This window comes from Phocoena sinus, chromosome 13 (genome assembly GCF_008692025.1).
Source record: "Phocoena sinus isolate mPhoSin1 chromosome 13, mPhoSin1.pri, whole genome shotgun sequence".
Taxonomy (NCBI): Eukaryota; Metazoa; Chordata; class Mammalia; order Artiodactyla; family Phocoenidae; genus Phocoena; species Phocoena sinus.
The window spans coordinates 51,541,785-51,563,499 of NC_045775.1; the positions used below are offsets into that span (position 1 = coordinate 51,541,785).

Sequence of the window (21,715 nt, forward strand, 5' to 3'; positions counted from 1 at the left end):
TCCATTTTTTCTCATTAGCAGACCTGTATTACAAAAAATATATATACTCAATTATTATTATATTTTTAATATCATCATTTTGAAATGTGCAGAAATTTGTTTTCTCTCTTATTATATGAATTCCTACATAGTATTTATGGTTTTGCCTCCTGGCCTGCAAAGCCTAAAGTATTTTCTATCTGGCCTTTTACAGAAAATGTTTGCTAAACTCTGCCCTAGAGGAATCTCAGCAACGTCTTCTCATTTAGCCAAGGAAATTTCTAAGCATCAGTGAAAACATTTTAAAAAAATATTTATTTAGGGGCTTCTCTGGTGGCGCAGTGGTTGAGAGTCCGCCTGCCGGTGCAGGGGACACAGGTTCATGCCCCGGTCCGGGAAGATCCCACATGCCACGAAGCGGCTGGGCCCGTGAGCCATGGCCGCTGAATCTGTGCGTCCGGAGCCTGTGCTCCGCAATGGGAGAGGCCACAGCGGTGAGAGGCCCGCGTACGGCACACACACACACACACACACACACACACTATATATATATATATATATATATATATATATATATATATATATATATATATTTGGCTGGCTGCGTTGGGTCTTAGTGGCGGTGCATGGGCTTATCTCTAGTTGAGGCAAGTGGGCTCCAGAGTGCGTGGGCTTAGTTGCCCTGCGGCATGTGGGATCTTAGTTCCCCAAACAGGGATCAAACCCCCATCCCCGGCATTGGAAGGCAGATTCTTAAGCACTGGACCACCAGGGAAGTCCCAAAAACATTTAATTATGATTTATATCTGTTTTCATTTGACATAAACTTTTTTCCCTTGTTACTTTTTTTATAACAGCTTTATTGAGATATAATTCACACAACATACAATTCACCCACTTTATTAAAGTGTACAGTTAGATGGTTTTTAGTATATTCACAGTTTTGCAATCATCACCACAATCAATTTTGGAGCATTTTCAGCACCCCATAAAGAAATTTCGTACTCATTGTACCCATTAGCAATTAGCCCCCATGTCCCACTAGCCCCACACCCTCCAGCCCTAGTCAAGCATTAATCTACTTTCTGTGTCTATGGATTTGGACATTTCATACACATTTTCCATGTTACTTTTCTACATTTTCTTTGGTTGATCTTAATTTTTATTCATTTTCTTTCAATCCTTTAAACCAAGAACAAGATGAATTAAGACCAGAGGTGTGAGCCATAAAAAGCTTTTACTTCTCTGACATCCATCTTTCCCATCCTGATATTTAGCTCACACATATGGTCCCACTGGCTGCATGTCCCATGTAGACTAAAAATGTCCTGGACTTTACCCTACAGAAACGTTACATGATTGAATGTCCTGAGGTCAGGAAACTGGGACTCAGTCCATAGAGTTCCTAAACCTCCCAGCTTGTAGCTTTTTGAGCTGCTGAATTGTGACAAGTCAGGAATCACCCCAAATATCTGTCATAGTTTGTTGATAATATGAATCTCTGAAATAGGAAGAAGAAGTGGTAAAAAAAGAAAACTACTTACACAAATTGCCTTTGAGAAATACAACATAATCTTTAAACATTTCATGTTTACATAAAGTGAAGTTCTTTCAGAGTCAAGGTTTTTAAAAAATATTACTTGGCCTTACCAATTAATTATTTGCTTTAATTATCGGTAACAGATCCTCTGACTGGAAACCACCAGTTCACCTAGCTCGTTATAGTAATTAGCTATAATGACTTCTAATGGTCCTAGAGTTTTTTCCTTACTTATTAAAGAGCCATAGCATTTAAATCATCTCATCTATTGTTCCGGCTATCTATTGCTGCATAACAAACCACCCCAAAGCTCACTGGCCTAAAATGACAACAATCATTTTATTATCTCTCGTGGTTTCTGTGGGTCAAGAATTCAGGAAGAGCTCCACTGGGTGGTTCTGCCTTAGGTTCTGCAGTTGAAGTCATTCAGTGCCAGGAGCTGGAAGAGTGAGCACTGGGAGAGCTTGGGCTGGCTGAGCATCTCTCTCCATTTCAGAAGGTCTCTCCATATGGTCTGTCTGCAAGCACAAGCATGGGTTAGCTTGTGCTTCCTCATAGCACGGTGGTCTCAGGGTGGTACTGCTTCTTACACAGCAGTTCACGTTTCTAATGCAGGGCCCAGCAAACCAGGTAGACTCTGTACCACCTTTTATGACCTACCCTGGGAAGTCACATAATATCAGTTTTTGCCACAGTTTACTGGTCAACCAGTCACTAAGGTTTAGCCCAGATTCAGAGAGGGGCCACAGAATTCACCTCTTTATGGGAGGTCAAAGGATTTGCAGAAAGTTCCTAAAGCTGTCATTGTCTATGCAGAAGACATTTTTTGGCTTATGCAATAATTACTCCAGTGAGAGACATTATTTCTCTCTTCCTTTTACTTCCTTGTGTTTTTTTTCCTTCTTTCACAATCCCCTTAAAATGTTTCCAATTTAAAGATTTCAGCTCCATATACTTTGCTTGGTACTTTTGTGTTCTGCAGATAGACTAATTCTTGAGCCAGACCCAAATATTTCTGGCTGTTCTGTTCTACTCTGCCTACTTCCTGTTTGGTTGACTTTTATTTCCTGTACTCTTTGTCAAGGGCTTTGTCAAAACTGTAAACTTCCATTTTGGCCTAGGCACTGTTGTCTATTTCTGAATCTGCCAGTGGTCTTGAGCAATAGTATGCATACAGTAACTGCAAATATAATACCAGAAGTGAAAATTAAAATACTATGTCTTAATATAGATAGAATTAAATACCCACTTTAAGGAAATACATATTTTAGTGGAGACCATTTTCCAGGAGATCAGACCTCAAAGAGTCAGCTCACTTTCTCAGGGGTGAACCGCTTTGAGCCATTGGTTGGACCATCGACGATCCAGGTCCAAAGATCTTATTTCCAAGGGATTACAAGGCTGGCTAGAATTCTTTCTTTTAGAGACAGTTCTATAGCTCTTAAATTGTTTTGGGCTGCAAACAACGGGAACCTCAACTCAACTGGCTTAAACCATAAGAGAATTGTTTAAGCAGCTAGCCATGTCATGAAAAACTCAGATTCCCTCTAAATCTTTCTGCTGTAACATCTTCAGTATGTCGGCTTTATTTTTAACTCACGGTCTTAAAATGGCTTCTACAGTTCACTTGTCACTCGCAGACACAGCAAAGTCCAGTAAATTCCTAGATGTCTCTTTTTATTATGAATGAAAAAAAATTATTCCAGAATCTCCCTAGCAAATTTCCCATCTTGTTACATTGCTCAGAAATGTATCATTTGCCCATTCCTAAACCACTCTGTGGCTCAAGAATGGGATTACCATGATTGGCTTAAAGATGCACTTGGCATTTGTAGCACAGCGAATTACCCAAACAAAATCAAGATTCTGCTAAAAAGGAGGAAGAGAAGAAAGAAAGACAGATGGGGAGCTTTCTAATATTTGGATTTAATGTAATACAAAGGGAGAAATTCCCCTCCCGTGGAGTTCCTAGATCATTGAATGGGACCACAATTAATACAGTTGCTCAAAGCAGAAACCTGGCAGTTCTCTTTACCTATGTCTCCCAATTATCTATTCCCCAAAGCCACTGTCTTAATTCAAGCACGTATATTCTCTTCCCTCCATTGTTACAATTATTTTCCTTACTGGTCACCGGCCTCTAGTCTTCCACTTCCCTTAATCCATCTTCCACATTGTTAAGAGTCTGAGCTTTCTCTCATGGATTATCAGGGTATTCTCAGTGGAGCACAAATGCTAAAAATGGAGTGACTTTCACCGTCCACTTCCTCCACACGAGTTGGTGAAATGTATTTTGTGGCTGCAGATGTATGAAACAGTTCTGGTGCAAGGGTGTTCAAGAGACAGGTGGGGAAGCAACAGAGGAGATGGGATGGCATTCGTTGCTATCATCAGCCTAATGATGGTATGGAGTCACAGAAGGGGTTAGAGCCGAAAGATAAAGATACTGTATTCATAGTAGATTCTGTGAGACTTTAGGCACAAGCAGTCTTTTGTGAGTCCCAGGTGACTGTGATACAGTGTTGGACAGAAGGGAAGGTCTTCTGAGCTCAGCAAAGCAGGAAAGAATATTTCATGATCTATTGTACTCTGTCCCTCCTATTTCAGTGATATACCAAGATCATATCAAAAGTCTAAGGCAACATGGATGGACCTAGAGATTACCATACCAAGTGAAGTAAGTCAGAAGGAGAAAGACAAATACCATATGATATCACTTATATGTGGAATATAAATATGGCACAAATGAGCCTATCTGTGAAACAGAAACAGACTCACAGACATAGAGAACATACTTGTGGTTACCAAGGTGGACGGGGGGTGGGGGAGGGATGGACCGGGAGTTAGGAGTTAGTATATGAAAACTATTATATATAGAATGGATGGATAACAAGGTCCTACTGTATAGCACAGGGAACTATATTCAATATCCTGGGATAAACCATAATGGAAAAGAATATAGAAAAGAATGTATATAGTGTATAACTGAGTCATTTTGCTATAATCAAAAATTAACACAACATTGTAAATCAACTATTCATCAATAAAAATAAATAAATTTTTAAGACTAAGGCAAAAAAATACTCAAAATATACCCAGTAATATGAAAGAAAACTTTATGATTCTTAATATTGATCTATAACGTTGAATAAGTACTAAATAAAAATAAATGTGTACATGTTTACTATGAAAATGAAAAAGTTCCTTCTGGAATATCCAAAATTAGGTTTAATACAGTTTGAACCTCATTAGAGATTTTGATAGCTTGCTGTAAATATTAGACGAAATATTAACAATTATTATTAGATGAAAATTATGCTTTCTTCAATTTCAGTTGTTAGATAACAAAATACAAGTCTTTCTTATGCAATAATTTAAAAAGCCCAACTTTCTGCTCATAATTTCCTATTTTTCCAACTTTCCCACTCCATGGTCACACAAAATCTGTTTTTTAACCTCAGTAAGACCTACAAACCTTGGAACTATTCTCAGTTTGCTAGGACATCCATTTTCCAGCCAGCTTCCTTCCTGAAAGAACTTAGTATAAAAACTATGTAGCAACACAAGACAAAGTGGATGGTATAAATATCAAGTGGGGAAAAAAAAAGGCTACCAAATTTTATGTATGCATAGTATTCATCGCTGTAGCTATATAAATTATGTAATAAAAGTTATCTGAGGATATACTCCAAACCATTACTCTTGGATAATTTTTTCCCAGGGTTGGAGGTAAAGTCATTTTAACTGATTCTCATTTTCTCTGCTTTAATTTTTTACCATAATCAAGTAATAGCAGAAGAAATCAAAGCCTGCATATGAAAAAGTCCTGGAAGGAAACACATACACACAGTCACACATGCACATAGGTGATATCTGTATTAGTAAGATAGAATTATAGGCCATTTTTCTTCTTTTCTATAACTGTCTTTAATGTTATATATATATATAATTTTTTTTGTTTTGGCTGCACTGCGCGGCATGCAGGATCTTAGTTCCTCGACCAGGGATCAGACCCACGTCCCCTACGGTGGAAGCGCAGAGTCTTAACCACTGGACTGCCAGGGAAGTCCCCTATATGTATAATTTGGATGGAATTTTAAAATAAAAATTTTAGCAAAAATTTAAGAACTTTGCATATTATTGAATAATTTAAGTGGTTGGCTCAACTTGCTTCTATGATATTAATCCGTGATTTTGGTACTTGTCTTAATATAATCACTATTATGCCTCTCTGTAGGCATGGTTACTTACCTCTTCGGGGAGGGAGAGTTGAAGCCTTGTGTGTGTGTCTCTTTCTCTTTCTTTTTTAATAGTATCTCATGCCCAGTGGTAATAAATTGTTACTCATATCAATACTGGACTGATGCAATGTATAACAATTTATATTTTATTAGATATTTACTGAGCATCTCAATACTCAGGGCACTGTACTGACCACTGTAGGGAATAAACGATGAATACGATTTTTACTTTTCCCATGGAGTTCAATTGAGGACTTTTGGGAAAACAGCATGAGGGTCTTCTTTTTTTTTTAAATTGAGGTATAGTTGATGTACAGTATTACATAATAAGAGTCTTAAAAGATACAGAGCCTGTGAATGCTAAGAACTCCGTATGTTAGCATTTTTATTAGTAAGATTATGGCTGCTAAAAATTTTTTTTATATTGCTTTATATCTTAGATCAGATTTGGAAATGCAATGTGACATACAGGACAAAGATCCAAACTATTAGTTTGGAGGTCTAGTTTCAAGTTCCAACTCAGCAACTAACTAGCTGTATGACGTGGGCATAGTACTAAAATTTTCTGTCCCTCAGTTTTTTCATGTGTAAAATGGGTTCCTTCTAACCTTAAAATTTAACTGTCCTCTGTTGAGACATATCAGAAACATCATATGACTTTAAGGTGATGATGACTTTATTACCAGTTCTGAAAAATGCTAATTCTAAATCTGTGCAAGTAATTATTGGATCACATGCTTGTGAAACACCAGCTATTATTACTACCATTACAGAAACCAAGTTAGTATACTATGTCATACTTCCAAGCAGTGCTATACACATAAAACTAGCATATATAGAACTATAGGGCCTTCACAATGTAAAGATTAAAAAGAGAGAGGTATTTTATAAATGGATGTTTCATGACTGCTTTTTAGAGTTTTCACATACTAAGATTTCATTTCTCTGGGTGTTCACAAATCTCACGTTTCAGTTCCTTAAATGAAAATAGGTGAGTGGGGAGGGTTTCCTCAGAGCTATAGGTTCTTACTTTAGGGACTGGTGTTAGGGAGAACAGGCAAAACTGATGATGGCAGGATCTGGGTTTGCTGCCACACTCCAAACGATTTATGCATTTTTGAAGTTAATCTACATATTTCCATTTTCCTGACAGCAATTCCTGCTGTATCTGCAGTTTTCCAGATTAGAAATCTGGGACTTTTCTTTGACTTATGGTTCTTCTCAATTCCCTATATCCAGTTGGTCACCAAGGCTTATTACTTTTCTTTGTAATACCTCTTATTTTCCTTCCTCTTCTTTTTTCACTTTATTTCCACATTCACCATCCTGGTCTGTTTCAGACTCATATTTGTTTCACTGCAATAACCGCTTAATGGAGCCTTTTTTTAAAAAAATAAATTTACTTATTTAATTTTTGGCTGCGTTGGGTCTTCGTTGCTGCAAGCGGGCTTTCTCTAGTTGCGGTGAGTGGGGGCTACTCTTCCTTGCGGTGCGTGGGCTTCTCATTGCAGTGGCTTCTCTTGTTGCGTAGCACGGGCTCTAGGCACATGGGCTTCAGCAGTCGTGGCTCGCGGGCTGTACAGAGCAGGTTCATTAGTTGTGGCGCACAGGCTTAGTTGCTCCGCGGCATGTGGGATCTTCCTGGTCCAGCGCTTGAACCCGTGTCCCCTGCATTGACAGGCGGATTCTTAACCACTACGCCACCAGGGAAGCCCTAATGGAGGCTTTATATGCTACCAGTGTGATTTTCCTGAAACACTGCTCCCATCACAGCACTCTCTAGTTTAAGAACTTGGAATATTTCTCTAATGCCTATGAGACAAAATTAAACTACTCCTCTAACCCCTCCATTACCAGGTTTTAACCTTATTTCCCTCTGTTTCCTAACACGTACTCATTCGTTATTGTAATGCTAGCTGCTATAACACAGAGATCCAAATGCAATGGATGAGAAAAGAGAGAAATTCATTTCTCAATTTAATGTCTGAGTTCCGGGATGCTCCATGCAATCACACAGGTTCCTTCCATCTTGTTTCTCGATCCTAACCTCTAGGACAACATCCTCAATATTAGAACTGAATCTGGATGACAGGACATCTTCTCATTAGCTTGAGGGAAGGCAAAAGAAAAAGAAGCAGGCTAAACATCTGAAAGGCTCTGCCTATGAATGGGTGGGCATATATTTCTACCCAAGGGAAGCTGGGAGATAGAGTGTAGTTGGTCAACCATATATCAAGCTACAATTAATACAGAAGAAGAAGAGAAGCCAGCTAGCACTGTCTGCTGCACACCCTCTGCTTCAATTGTCCTGGTCTCTCCAACATGCAGTTTTTCTTTCTTTCTCTCCTTCCCTTCTCTCCACTTAGCCAAATGACATCCACCCTACTTAAGCATTACCTCCTCTTGCCAGTATTGCAGCCATTTTCAAAGAATGCTTCAGTATGCTGAAGAAAGTGGAAATAGTTCCAGGGCTGTTCAAAAGTCCTCATTTTTTTATGACGTGTTTTTCACTTTAATTTTGTCTTTTACAACCTCTTAATCCACGGAAGTGGATTTTGGAGGTCTCAAACAATGCCCACATAGGAAGTAAGTAAACAGGAGAGTAGCAGTGAAGAGTTCTGGTAAAATCTACTCCTAACAGCTGAGTCCGGCCATTACAACTGTATGTCCTGACTGGTAGTATTCGAACTGGGACTAGTGTGTAATCTTGATAAGGCTTAATTTCTTGTAAAGCATCCTTGTGGCCTAAATTGATACAAAATATCTGCATAAACTATGGATAGAAGTGGTATCAAAGAGAAGCAATGTGGTCATGTTCATCTAAAATTCTCTAAGAGACACAACGAATCTGATGAACAGGATCATTCTGGTTATCAGAGAAGTATAAAAATAACTGCTTAGGCACATTAAAGTATTGAGAGAGAAGTGTACCACTGTCTACAATCCAAGGTCTGTGCTGTTTGCAAAGCCAGGGCCCTTAGTTATGTATGGAATAGGGAAAATTCAACAGACTTTTTTCCACAGCCTCTATTAAATATTATTCAAGACTCTCTCACTCTTGGGGTAGTCAATACCAAATACAGATTCCAAGGCCCTTCTCCTACCAACTGAATCAGAATTTCTGGGAGCGGGGACAAAGAATCTGTATTCCCAACAAGCTCCCCATGTGATTCTTCTGACAACCAAAATTCAAGAACCACTGTTCCAAACCACTGGGGATATTTTGGAACTCTATGACCAAACAGTCCACACCACTGGCATTTACTGTAGGAGTGGTCAGGAACGCTAGATGCCCTGCAAAGGACAGTGCAGCATGGCTAAGGATTGTTCACCATCCTCATGACTTACCTACGTCTCACCAGAAATTCACGTTCATGTAGATGAAAAGTCTATTATAATAATACAAGCCTAGATCACCACTCCATTTTACATATAAACACAAAATATTTTTTGCATGGTTTTAACAGAAACTGAATTTCCCAGTAATACAACTACAATCATACCTCAGTATCCAAAAGGGATTGGTTCTAGGACCCCCACAGATGCCAAAAATCCTTGGACGCTCAAGTCTCTTACATAAAATGGCATTGTATTTGCATATAAACTACAACACATCCTCCCTATATACTTTAAATCATCTCTAAATTACTTATAATACCTAATGCAATGTAAATGCTATGTAAGTAGTTGCTAGTGCACAGCAAATTCGTTTTGCTTTTTGGAACTTTCTGGAATTTTTTCCCCCAAACATTTTCAATCTGTGTTTGGTTGAACCTGTAGATGTAGACCCATGGATGACTGTACTGAGTAAATCAAGAGTAGATTGTTTTATTAGAAAACTTTTTAAAAGTTGAGAAATTGTTAACTGTGACAGCTTACCAATACAACATATCAGTGTCAGGCTGCATTTGGAGCCTGTGATTCTACGTATAGGTGCAAACATTTGAAAACTTCATTATGTCTTTTTTTAAAATTAATTAATTTTTCACTGCACTGGGTCTTCATTGCTGCACACAGGCTTTCTCTAGTGTGGCGAGCAGGGGCTACTCTTCCTTGTGGTGTACGGGCTTCTCATTGCGGTGGCTTCTCTTGTTGCAGAGCACGGGCTCTAGGCACATGGGCTCCAGTAGTTATGGCATGCGAGCTCAGTAGTTGTGGCTCATGGGCTCTAGAGCACAGGCTCAGTAGTTGTGGCTCATGGGCTTAGTTGCTCCGCGGCATGTGGGATCTTCCCGACCAAGGCTCAAACCCGTGTCCCCTATACTGGCAGGCGGATTCTTAACCATTGTGCCACCAGGGAAGCCCCATTATGTCTTTCAATGTAGTCATGCCCAAGCATTTACATATCAAAGTCAATATTATTTTTTATAAATGACTTTTTTATTTCACCTCGATATTGCTATTATGGCATTATTTTTGTTTGAAAACGTACATGGAAGGTAGATTATACATACGATTTTCAATTCACGGGAGTAAAGGGGATGTTACAAATATCTGTTATAGGGCTTCCCTGGTGGCGCAGTGGTTGGGAGTCCGCCTGCTGATGCAGGGGGCGCGGGTTCGTGCCCCGGTCCGGGAGGATCCCACGTGCCGCGGAGCGGCTGGGCCCGTGAGCCGTGGCCGCTGGGCCTGTGCGTCCGGAGCCTGTGCTCCGCGACGGGAGAGGCCACAGCGGTGAGAGGCCCGCGTACCGAAAAAAAAAAAAAAAAAAAAAAAACAAATATCTGTTATAAAACAGTGGACACTGATCTGGTAAGGCAGAGAACCACTGCTCTTGATACTAAAGAACATGCCTTAAACATTTTAAATCTTGCTGTTGAAAGAATAAAAAAGACACTTGGCATCAAACTGAATAGATATAGTTATAACATGGTTTTAGAATTAGATCAATTGTAGGCTCAGAAGAGCTATCCAAATGCAAGGTGTATGATATATAACACACTAAAGACCAGACCTGGTAGGATGTTCAATAACCCAACCAGGCTTGAGAAACAAAGGTGCTAATCTCTAGACAGGATAATTCATTCAACAAACATTGAACATCGGCTATGTGCCAGCCACCTGGAATAAGTTTTCCTGCTTTCAAGGATTTTATAGTTTAGTAAGGGAGCCAGGCACATGACCAGATAACTGTAATTCAGTGTGGTAAACCGGCTGATAGATAATATGCTGGCTATTATGTTGTCCAGAGAAGAAATAGCCTATCTGGCCAGGGGAATCTGTAAAGGCTTCCTGTAAACTGAGTCTTAAAGGATGAGGAGGAATGAACCAAGTGAAGAAGTGGGGGGGGGGGGTAATATAGGGGTTGGGGCGTGGGAGGTACAAACTATTAGGTGTAAGATAGGCTCAAGGATATATTGTACAACACGGGGAATATAGCCAGTATTTTGTAATAAATGTAAATGGAAAGTAACCTTTCAAAATTGTATAAAATTTTTTTTAATGTATTACATTGTGAAAAAAAATAAAATGAAAAAAGAGTACAAAAAAAAAAAAGAAGTGTGTGTTAGGATACGGAGAGGAGGAAGGTGGTGAGGAGGGTCTCAAGGTAGGGCTGTGCTGGTTGTGTGGCCCTGGTAGGGAAAGGTATTCAAAAGTCTTTTCAAGTATTTTTAAAAATTGAGATATAACGTACATAAAATAAACAAGTCTTTATACACCAGTATAGCTCAATTAACTTGTAAATATACGTAACCCATGGCAAAGGTAAACAAAGCCAGACACTAGTTACAGTGATAAAGACAGATTCTATTCAGTTCAGTAGGGAAGACAGCCCAGTGTAAACTGACTTCAACTTTCATTTGTGCAGAGGTAACTGGGCATTTTCAAGGGAGAATGAGGGAATAGGGAAGGAAATGAGCAGCATGAGGGAAGTGGAAATTTATAAAAAAGTGGGAAGGGGAGCTGGTCAGTATATTTAAGCCACGCAGGTTTGTTAACTGGCACTTATGGAAGTGAGGCTCCCACTCTCCCACAGAGACTGGGAGATAGAGGTCCTGACTTTAGGTGTTGGTTGGAATAAACAGTAAATTCTTTTGGCAATCTTGAGTTTTCTCAAGCAGGAACCTATGGGGGCTGAACTTGTCATCTTAGGGATGTGGCCTTGAGCTATTAGAAAATTTGCTGGTGTTATTCAAGTCTCTTAGCAAGAGAGGATTGGCAAAATCATTTGTGCTGAGAGTCTTCAGTTGTTATAGGCCAAGGTTGAGGCTTAGTTGAGAAGCGGGCTCAGAGGAGCCTGCCAAGAGTTTGGTCAAGGAGAGAGCCTTTCTCACTCACCACCCAGATCAAGATATGGAAAATTTCTAGCAACTCAGAAGACTCCCTCAGGGCCACTTCTTGTCAATTTCCATCCTTAAAGATACCTAATATTTTGCTGTCCATCACAATAATTAGTTTTATCTGTTTTTGAACTTGATATTGATGGATTCATATAGTATATACTCTATTGTATATGACTTTTCAACTTATAAGATCCACCCACATTGTTATGTGGCAATAGTACATTCTTTTTCATAACTGGGGAGAAATCTATGTTACGAATATAGTGCAGTTTATTTATCCATTCTGCTGCTGATGAACATTTGAGTTGCTTTCCTATTGCTGGATAATACAAATAAAGGTTCCCTTAAATATTCTTATCTGTCTTTTGATAGATACAAGCACTTATTTCTGTTTGGAATATACCCAATAATAGTGCTGCTGGATCATTGGGTATTTATAGTTTAGGTTTAGTAGACACTGCCAATTTTCCAAGGTTGTTTTACCAATTTATATTCCCACAAAAAATTTTAAGAGAATTCCATATCCCCACCAACACTTGGTATTATCCTTTTATTTTTAGTCATTCTGATGAGGTGTAGCATTATTTTATTGTTTTTTTAATACATATTTTCCTGCTGACTAGTGATTCTGAGCATCTTTTTATATGCTTATTAGTCATTTGGCTATCCTCCTTTGTAAAGTGCCTATTTGAGTCTTTTGCCCACTTAAAAAAATTGAGCTACCTATCTTTTTTTTTTATTGATTTGTAAAGTGGATATGAGTGTACCAGTTGGGTACTCTGGGAAGCAGATGCCAATATGTAATGAGCAATGCAAGAGATTTATTGGGGTAACACCTACGAAAGACAAAGGGGAGAGAAAGAAGGAGTAGATAGGGAAAGTTCAGATGCAGGTCTGACACTTGTGAAAAGAAAGGGGGAAGGAAGGAAGAAGTGGACAGGAATAGAATTAGATTGGGGTGCATCTATGATAAAGTCTCAGCCAGCCCCATGGGGAGCTCTAACACAAAGATTGCCCACAGAGAAGTCCTGTGCTGGCCAGAGACAGCAAGCCTTTGTACCACCACTGTGCTTATAACTGGCTAGGTGCTTCCAATGAAACACACGGCCTTGGCTTGAAAACTGAGGTAGACCCTCTTGAGAAGGGAGATCTGAGCAGAGTATCTTCATGGATGCCATAGAGTTCTTTATCAGATGTATGTATTGCAAGTATCTTCTCCCAGTATGTGGCTTGCCTTTTCATTATCTTAGTGGCTTTTTTTTTTTTTTGCAGTAGGCGGGCCTCTCACTGTTGTGGCCTCTCCCGTTGTGGAGCGCAGGCTCAGTGGCCACGGCTCACGGGTCCAGCCACTCCGCGGCATGTGGGGTCTTCCCGGACCGGGGCACAAACCTGTGTCCCCTGCATCGGCAGGCGGACTCTCAACCACTATGCCATCAGGGAAGCCCCTTAGTGGCATTTTTTAGTTAATTTTAATTAAGTCCAATTTATCTATCTTTTCTTTGCTAGTTAGCACTTTTTGTGTAATGTTCAACAAGTCTTTGCTTATTCCAAGGTTATGAAGGTATTCTCCTATGTTTTCTTCTAGAAGGTTCATTATTTTACTTTTCACATGGAGGTCTATGATCCATTTAAAATAATATTTTAGGTATGGTATAAGTTTGGGGTCAGGTTTCATTATTTTCCATATAGATGACAAATTTGTCCCAGCACCAGTTAATGAAAAGACCTCCTTTTCCCCCACAGAACTGCAGTGGAGACTGTTGTAACAAGTGACTGTATATGTATGGGTCTGTTTCTGGATTTTCTAATCCAGCCCATTGTTCTATTTGTCTAAAATTATGCCAATATCACTCTATCTTAATTTCTGTAGTTTTATAATAAATTTGTCTATCTGGTAAGGTACATTTTCCATCTTTATTTTTCAATATTGGCTTGGCTATTCTAGGACTTTGGTATTCCTAGATATATTTAAAAATTACTCTGTCAATTCCAACAAAAAATATGCTGTTTCTTTTTCCAATTTTTCAAAGACAGTTTTAATGCCACGGGGAAAATGCTCACGACATTAAAATGGAAAAAGCAAGATACAGTACCATATATGCAGCATGATCTCAACTACGAAATAATTTTAATATTTATACATTGAAAAAAAAAGACTGGAAGAAAATGCACCAAACATTTAACTGTGGTTATCTCTGTATAGTGGGAAAACAAGATACTGAATTTTTTACTTTTTGGAAATTTAAAAATTTTCCAAGAAATCAGTATTTATAAATCAGAAAACCAGTAAAAAAAAAATTAAACTTAAATGTTAAACTGCTTCACAGCTAACTACCAATGGGTTATTAAGGAAGTACTAGGTGAGTAAACTGGCTTTGAGGCATGGCTACATGGACTTTTTCACCTCAATGAAAAAAATGTCCAAGAAAATTTTATTGCAAATTCATAACAGTTTTGTATTATTAATGTTGGAAGCTTTAGTTAAGTCTTACCCACAGAAACTTCAGTAGCTAATATCTAATCTTAATATATAGAAAGTGCCAACTTTTCACCAAAAATTTAATGCTATCTTAATTGCCTTAATTTGTTCAGAGGCTGGTCTGAACAAAGGGTATAATTTAAAAATTCCAGCCTTCAGAAGAGTTTCAATTAAAGAAGATTTAAAATAATCAATTTTAAGCAATTAAGAGATGAGATTTGCTTTTGGTGCATTAATCTCTTACATCTTAATTTCCAAATAAGTTTTTAAAACATTTTACTGTTAAATAACTATTGACAGTTCTGTTATTTCAGGAAGATGCAGAATACAACATTCAACAAACATTTATTAAGAATCTACTGTGTTCTGCACTTTGTGCTAGGAGTGTGGGCAAGAGGAGGAAAAGGGATTCTGAAAGGTGGTTGGATATAAATCCCCCACAGGTAAGTTCTAATTAATTCTGTACAACAGAAAATTGCCAAGAAGTTTCTTTCATACTGTACCATTGGTTTAAAAGCACTTAACCTAAGTATCTGTGTGGCTGTCAACGTTTGTTTCTATATATTTAGCTTTATCAATGGATGGAATGAAGAGTGACAGAAAAGGGGAGAGACACAGAACCAGGCATAAATAATCAAATTTCTTCTTAAAGGTACAGATCTCAATTTTATCAGGAAGATTTGTTCTCACCAAAATTTGGGAACTTCTCTACTACACACAGGCCAAAGAATGTTCTGACAAAATAACAAAAGCTACAAAACTTGTGCTCAAAGGAGCAAGAAAATCCTATTGGTCCATGCTGCCTAAAATCACAGCTTTCCAAAACTCTAGGCGAAGAAGGGATCCATTTTATGACAAATTAGGAATCTGCCTTACATTTTTTTCTAAATAAAAATTCCTACCTGACCTTACACCCCTAAATATATCAAATGAATGCATTTATCTTATATGGCCCTATACTCAGTCTCTCCAGATCCAAGAATCTTGTCAAGCAACTTAATGATTTTAAGAGACTAAGGATCACCACATATACCAGAAAAAGACTTTGTTAGACCAAAAAGAGAAGCCAGATATGGAGCCTATTAACTCCTGAAGCGATAGCACCGTGCTTCAATCTGATTGCCTGGGATTACATGCTTCAAACTGTCTAATAATACAATTCTTTTAGGCTAGAAACTCCTTGAGAGATTATGTGATTCATCTTTGTATCACCTGCCCTTATCACTAGCCTCTAATAAATAGAATGCTTGGCTGTTTACTGTGTTCACTAAATGTTGGGTAATAGGAAAGGCTACAGAATGACAAGATACATTTGTATTTTTAAATGATCACACCTTCCACAGAAGGATTTTAATTGCAGAAATCAGAACTCATAACACCACATATGCTGGGTTTTTGATTGGAATCCATTAAATCTATAATTTGAAGAGAACTGACATTTAAACAATATTGAGTCTTTCAAACCACAAATATGGCATGTCTGTGGGAAGGAGCATTCTAGGCAGAAAGGAAAGCATGAACAGGGCAGAAAGACAAGAAACGGCATGGCTCATGGAATATGAGAAGCTATGAAGCAGTTCAGTGAGGTGTGAAGTGCAAGGTGTGGAGTGCAGAGGATGAGGCTAAAGAAATGGACAGAGGCCAGATTATGGGGGAACTTGTCAGCCATGTCCAAGTTTGGATCTAAGGCTAATGGGTGGCCTTAAAGCACAAGAGTGGTAAGTCTGATGTGAATTTGTCCAGAGGATTCAAGCGGCAATGGGTTTGAATATGATTGAGTGGCTTTCAAATGGGACAAAAGTATAGACAGGCATAATAGTTAGAAGTCCATTCCAGTAGTTCAGGTGAGATATGATGAAGATTTGAACAAGGACAATGGCACTTAAGATGGAGAAGCAATGGATTCACACTGGACTGGTAAAATCAGCAGGACTTGATGATTAGACATTGTGGGTTTAGAGGATGATTAGAGAGAGTCAAAGATGGCTCCCAACTTTCTAACTTGTGTCTGGGTAGATGGTGGTACAAGGAATATGGGAATAAGAGTAAACCTGGAAGAGGAGATGCTGTGTTGATTGAGTCTGGGATGTCTATGAGTCTCCTAATAGACAACTGGATATACAGGTCTGAAACCCATGCAAAGATCCAGGCTGGATATATGGTCCTGGGACCATAGGTAAAATAATGGGAATGGGTGACATCACCCAGGGAGTGTGTGTGAGCTGAGAAGTACTTAACATCCCTCCCTCATATTCCCATTTAGACTTAAATTTTCCTAGTTCTTTGTCTTCTTCTTCAAAAATAAACCCACTGATATCCCCTGGGTTAAAAACCATACGAGAAATACTGTGTACTGGTCTGACATTATATTTATGACCACAAATTTCAAATGATTATTCAGTACAGCCAGACACATCTAATGTTCCACTCTCAAAGACTGCATTTTCAGCTTCTCCTCTTGCTTGTTGCCCTCCACTCTCAGCTGAACATAACCTCATACCTCATACTTCACTAAAAAAAAAAATGCAATTTGACTGACTACTTCATCTCTATACCATCAGGTCTACTAGGTTCTACTTTCCTTCTTGTTACCACAGAGGAAGTGTCCCCATTCCAATCTATGGCCAATCCTATAACCTGTGCTTTAGATTTCATTCTTTCTCCCTTACTCATTACTCCCTTCCTCTCAATCATCACCAATTTCTCCTTCACTAGTGAGTCAGTCTTATCTTTTACAAACGTGCCTTAATCTGACCCTCTATAAACAAAACAAAACTGCAGTACCAGAGACTGCTAGTGATTACTCATATCCAATTTCTTCTCTACTTCCACGGCACATATTTAAATTCCATTTCTCAAATTATATTTCTCAGCCCCCTTGTGGAGACCATATGGAAAACAGACTGTTACCAGAGGAATGTATTCCACTTTCAGGTCTGGCACATAAAAATCTCCCATTCGTGATTCTCTACCCTCTTTCCTTTTCCAAGATGACTTTAAAATCCACATGTTGGTGCCACAAGATAGAAGGCATCTAGGTTCCTGGATAACTTCTGGAAGAAAGCCACTCAACTCACATTGGACTGTGACGCAAGTGATAAATAACCTTTGTGTTAACCTGGTGAGATGGAGGTTGTAGCACAGCCCTTAGCCTAAGACAACCCCACATCCCCCTCCAGCTATTGCCCCATTTATTTCCTTTAACAGTCTTCAAAGAGTTGTGTATACTCATCCTTTCCATCATTCTCTTCTCAACCTCCTCCAATTCAGCTTTCATTCCCACCATTCCACTGACATGGCTCTCATCAAGGTTACTGATGACCTTCATCTTGCCGAATCCAAGGTCATTTCTTTATTCTCATCTTTTGCAGTCTCTCAGCATCATTTAACACAGCTGACCACTTCCATTCTTTTTGAAACAGTCTCTTGGTTTTCCTCTTCTTTCACTGGCAGCTCCTTCTTTTCTACCAGCTTTCTTGGGTTCTTTTTAATTTTTTTCCTCTGTGCTCCTTTTTTTAAATGAAATGCTGCTGACTCACACATCTTTATTTCTACCTTTGACCTCTCCCCTTAGCTTAGTTCTATATATTCAACTACCTACTCAGATATCTAATAGGCACCTGTAACTTAACAAGTCTAAAACACAACTCCTGGTTTTCCCTCTCAAACCTTTCTCTCACCAGCCTTCCTTTTTACCTTGTTGCTCGGACCAAAAATGTGAGTTATCCCTGATTCCTTTTTTTCCCCTTCCATCTGCATCCAATCCATCAGCAAGTCCTTCAGGCTCTGACACCTGAATCTTACTGAATATGACCCTTTTCCCCCATCTCCTCTGCTAAAACATAAATCCAAACGACTTTTACTTCTCCCTTAGACAACTGCAACAGCCTCTCTGCCACTCTGCCTTCACTCCTGCCTGGTTAGCATACAGTGCCCCTAGCAGTTTAACACATCAGCCAGAGTAAACATCTGGAAATGTAATCATAAATCAATCACATGCTTAAAACTCTCCAGTAGGTTCCTGTGTGCACCTGGAATAAAATCCATCCTCCTTACCATGGCCTACAAAGCCCTACATTGATCTGGCCCCTGCTTATCTCTTCAACCTCATTCAGTTTGGTTTGGTCCCAGTGGTGTTTCAGTCCCTCACATAAGCTCTTTCCTGTCTCAAGGACTTCGTACTTGGTGTTCCTCGTACTGGAATGCTCTTTCCCTGAATCTTTCTGTGGATGTCTCTTTCTTATTCCTCAGGACTCCACTCAAATGTCACCTCCTCAGAGTATCCCTCTCCCTCAGTCACTTTCTATCCCATTACCTCATTTTCTTGACAGCAATAAAGAAACAAAATGGTTTAATAATAGTATTTTAGATGATCTTATTTGCTAACACGCTTGATGTCTTTCATGCGAAACAGAGCTGCATGAAGGCAGAGATTTTGTCTTTTTTTTTTTTAATTGAGGAGTAGTTGATTATCTTGTTATTAGTGTTCGTGCCACAATCTAAAGAGCAACTGGCACAGAATATATATTTGTTGGACTGAATAAATAGTAGGAAAAACTGTAAGCCCTTGAGGAATAATACCATGTGTTACATTATAATCCCCACCAATTAGCTGCCAATCATCTTTACAGTAATAAACTATTTTCCCCCCACATAAGTCTGAAAAAAAATAAAAACCACTACTCACATTTGTTGTTGTTTTTAGTCCATCCATCACCTTGTCTTGTAATCTTCCTTTTTTTCTAACTAAGTTTATCCTGCACAAGTGAAATATTTTCACTTTTCAGATGTGGACTGGATCTTTGAAAAAAGGGTTCAGCAAGTTTCTAAAATAGTGAAAGGATTTTCAAAAAAGCCTTTAAAAAGGTGAGATAATATAAATCTATAGCTTCTTCATGTGACAAATAGCCCTGGAAATAAATACAAACATGCCATCCTATTAGTGAGGAGGTTTAAATAAGTGAGTCTTTGAAAAATAAAAATAAAATAAATTCAAAATTCTGTAGTGTTACTAAATCTCATAAGATCCAGCTTGTGATTTCATAGTCGGAGTGGTTTTAGGACTAGTTTGGGGTCCTGAAACTGGGACAGATTCTGTTTGGCCCAGAACTCTTCAGTAAGCAAACATTATTGTGTCCTATTAAGAAGCACCTATGGGCTTCCCTGGTGGTGCAGTGGTTGAGAATCTGCCTGCTAATGCAGGGGACACGGGTTTGAGCCCTGGTCTGGGAGGATCCCACATGCCGCGGAGCAACTAGGCCCGTTTGCCACAACTACTGAGCCTGCGTGTCTGGAGCCTGTGCTACTCAACAAGAGAGGCCTCGCTAGTGAGAGGCCCTCGCACCGTGATTTAGAGTGGCCCCCGCTTGCCACAACTGGAGATAGCCCTCGCACAGAAATGAAGACCCAACACAGCAAAAATTAATTAATTAATTAATAAACTCCTACCCCCAACATCTTAAAAAAAAAGAAGCACCTAAAACCAATCAATTTCTGGAGGTGAAATATAAACAAATACACGCAAACTATTTTCCATTCCTATTCGTCTCTCATCCTCCTGTTGGATTCTTAAACATTTATGCTTAGTTCATTCATATAGTTCTCACATTTGGGGTTGTAAGGGTGAATACAAGTCTAAAATAATTAAATTTAAAAATCTGCCTGGTACCAAAAATAACAAAGAACATTACCCCCTCTCTTTTCATTTAGCAATTCTTTTAGAAAAATAGAAGCTATAAATGATTTCTCTGAGATGTATGTACACCTTTTAAAAAGCTAAACAAGTTTCTTGCCAGTTTTGTACCCCCTTAAGATCTTTCTTGGGGGCCTTTGAGCTATCTCTTTGAAATGTGAATATCAAGGAGGATGCTGCCCCATCTCTCTGTCTCTGTGGGAGTTTAAACCTTGGCTTTTGGCTCCAAGATGTAACTTCCTATTTTTTTTCCTTGGTAGAAGGACAACAGGTATGTAATTGATTGCATCTGTCTGATTATATAAACGAGTGAGATTTCTTCTCTTTGCAATCTCTTTAGTGCATCACAGTATGGTTTAATGCTTATTCTATAATAAAACTATTTCATTCTTTTCTACTTTTCTATATTTTGTGGAGAGGATGTTTTGGGCGTGGCAGAAGAGTTTATTTTTAATTATTTCCCCAACTGGGTCCTCCAGTTTTGGCACTTGTATGGCTAATACTTCCCATTGCCCCTCCATACTTACTTTAGGCAGTAAAGGATAGTGGAAAGAGCATGGAGCTTTTGGAGTCAGAAAACCCTGAGTTTAAACTGTTCTTTTTTTTTATAGTAGCATTCTGAGGTATGAACAAGTTACTTAACTTCTCTGAACCCTGACTGCCTCATCTATAAAATGAGGATAATACATTATAAGATAACTAAACTGACACATAGAAGGTTATTTACACATGAAGGAAACAAAGTTAATTTAGATTCCTTTAGCATACTAAACTTTCGTCCTCCTTTCCACGTGGGTAACTCTGTCAAACCCCAAGGCAGTGTCCACGTCATTAATCTCGAGCACACTGAGTGATGAGGCAACGAACTCACACTGCGGACCTCACGAGTTTAAAAAGTTTTATTTTGTAAAGTACGTTAACAGAACAATTGAGATGATGCAAAGGGATAAGATCAGACTGCTGGGGTCCCCGTATGCAAATACCTTAATTACAGGCGCGCAGAGGCCGCTGCAGCTTCCGCACTTCCCCTCGACTGCGCTCCGGGACGCCCGCCTGCGCGGGGGCGGGGATTTGCATGTGCGAAATCAGGAAGACGGGGAACCACCCAACGAAAACCCCAGCTGTCCTTACCCCAGGCTGGGAGGACGGGCCCCACTTCGCCGCCCGGCCCGCCCCCAAGTGCTCGCGGGCGGCCGGCCCTCTAGACGTCACCGCACCCTCCCACCCGCTCCTGAACTTTAAGCCACGCGTCCAAGAACACCCTGGAGGAGGGGGATTTCTCAGGAGCCGGCGGCTTTCGCACGCTCGGGGCCGTCACCTCCCGGCTCCCAGCGTTCCCTGCGCTTCCGAAGGTCCCGCGCTCGCGCTTCCGCGACGAGGTCCCAAGCCCACCGGGGCTCCGGGAGAGCGGGCGGGGGCGGGGCACGGGCGGGGCACGGGCACGGGCGGGGTGGGGCGCGGGCCGGTCGCAAGACGCTCCGCCCCCGCCCCAGCCCGGGG

General features: G+C 39.7%; 1 long non-coding RNA gene across 1 annotated transcript; it reads right to left on the minus strand.

Annotated features, from left to right (window-relative positions):
- Nucleotides 1–1,653: 1,653 nt before the first annotated feature.
- On the minus strand, nucleotides 1,654–21,596 carry LOC116764197. Its single transcript, XR_004352749.1, has 3 exons — nucleotides 21,199–21,596; nucleotides 19,211–19,433; nucleotides 1,654–2,037 (listed from the first exon to the last, which is right to left on the minus strand). It is a non-coding gene; the product is annotated as an uncharacterized LOC116764197 (long non-coding RNA).
- Between the last annotated feature and the right edge of the window lie 119 nt (nucleotides 21,597–21,715).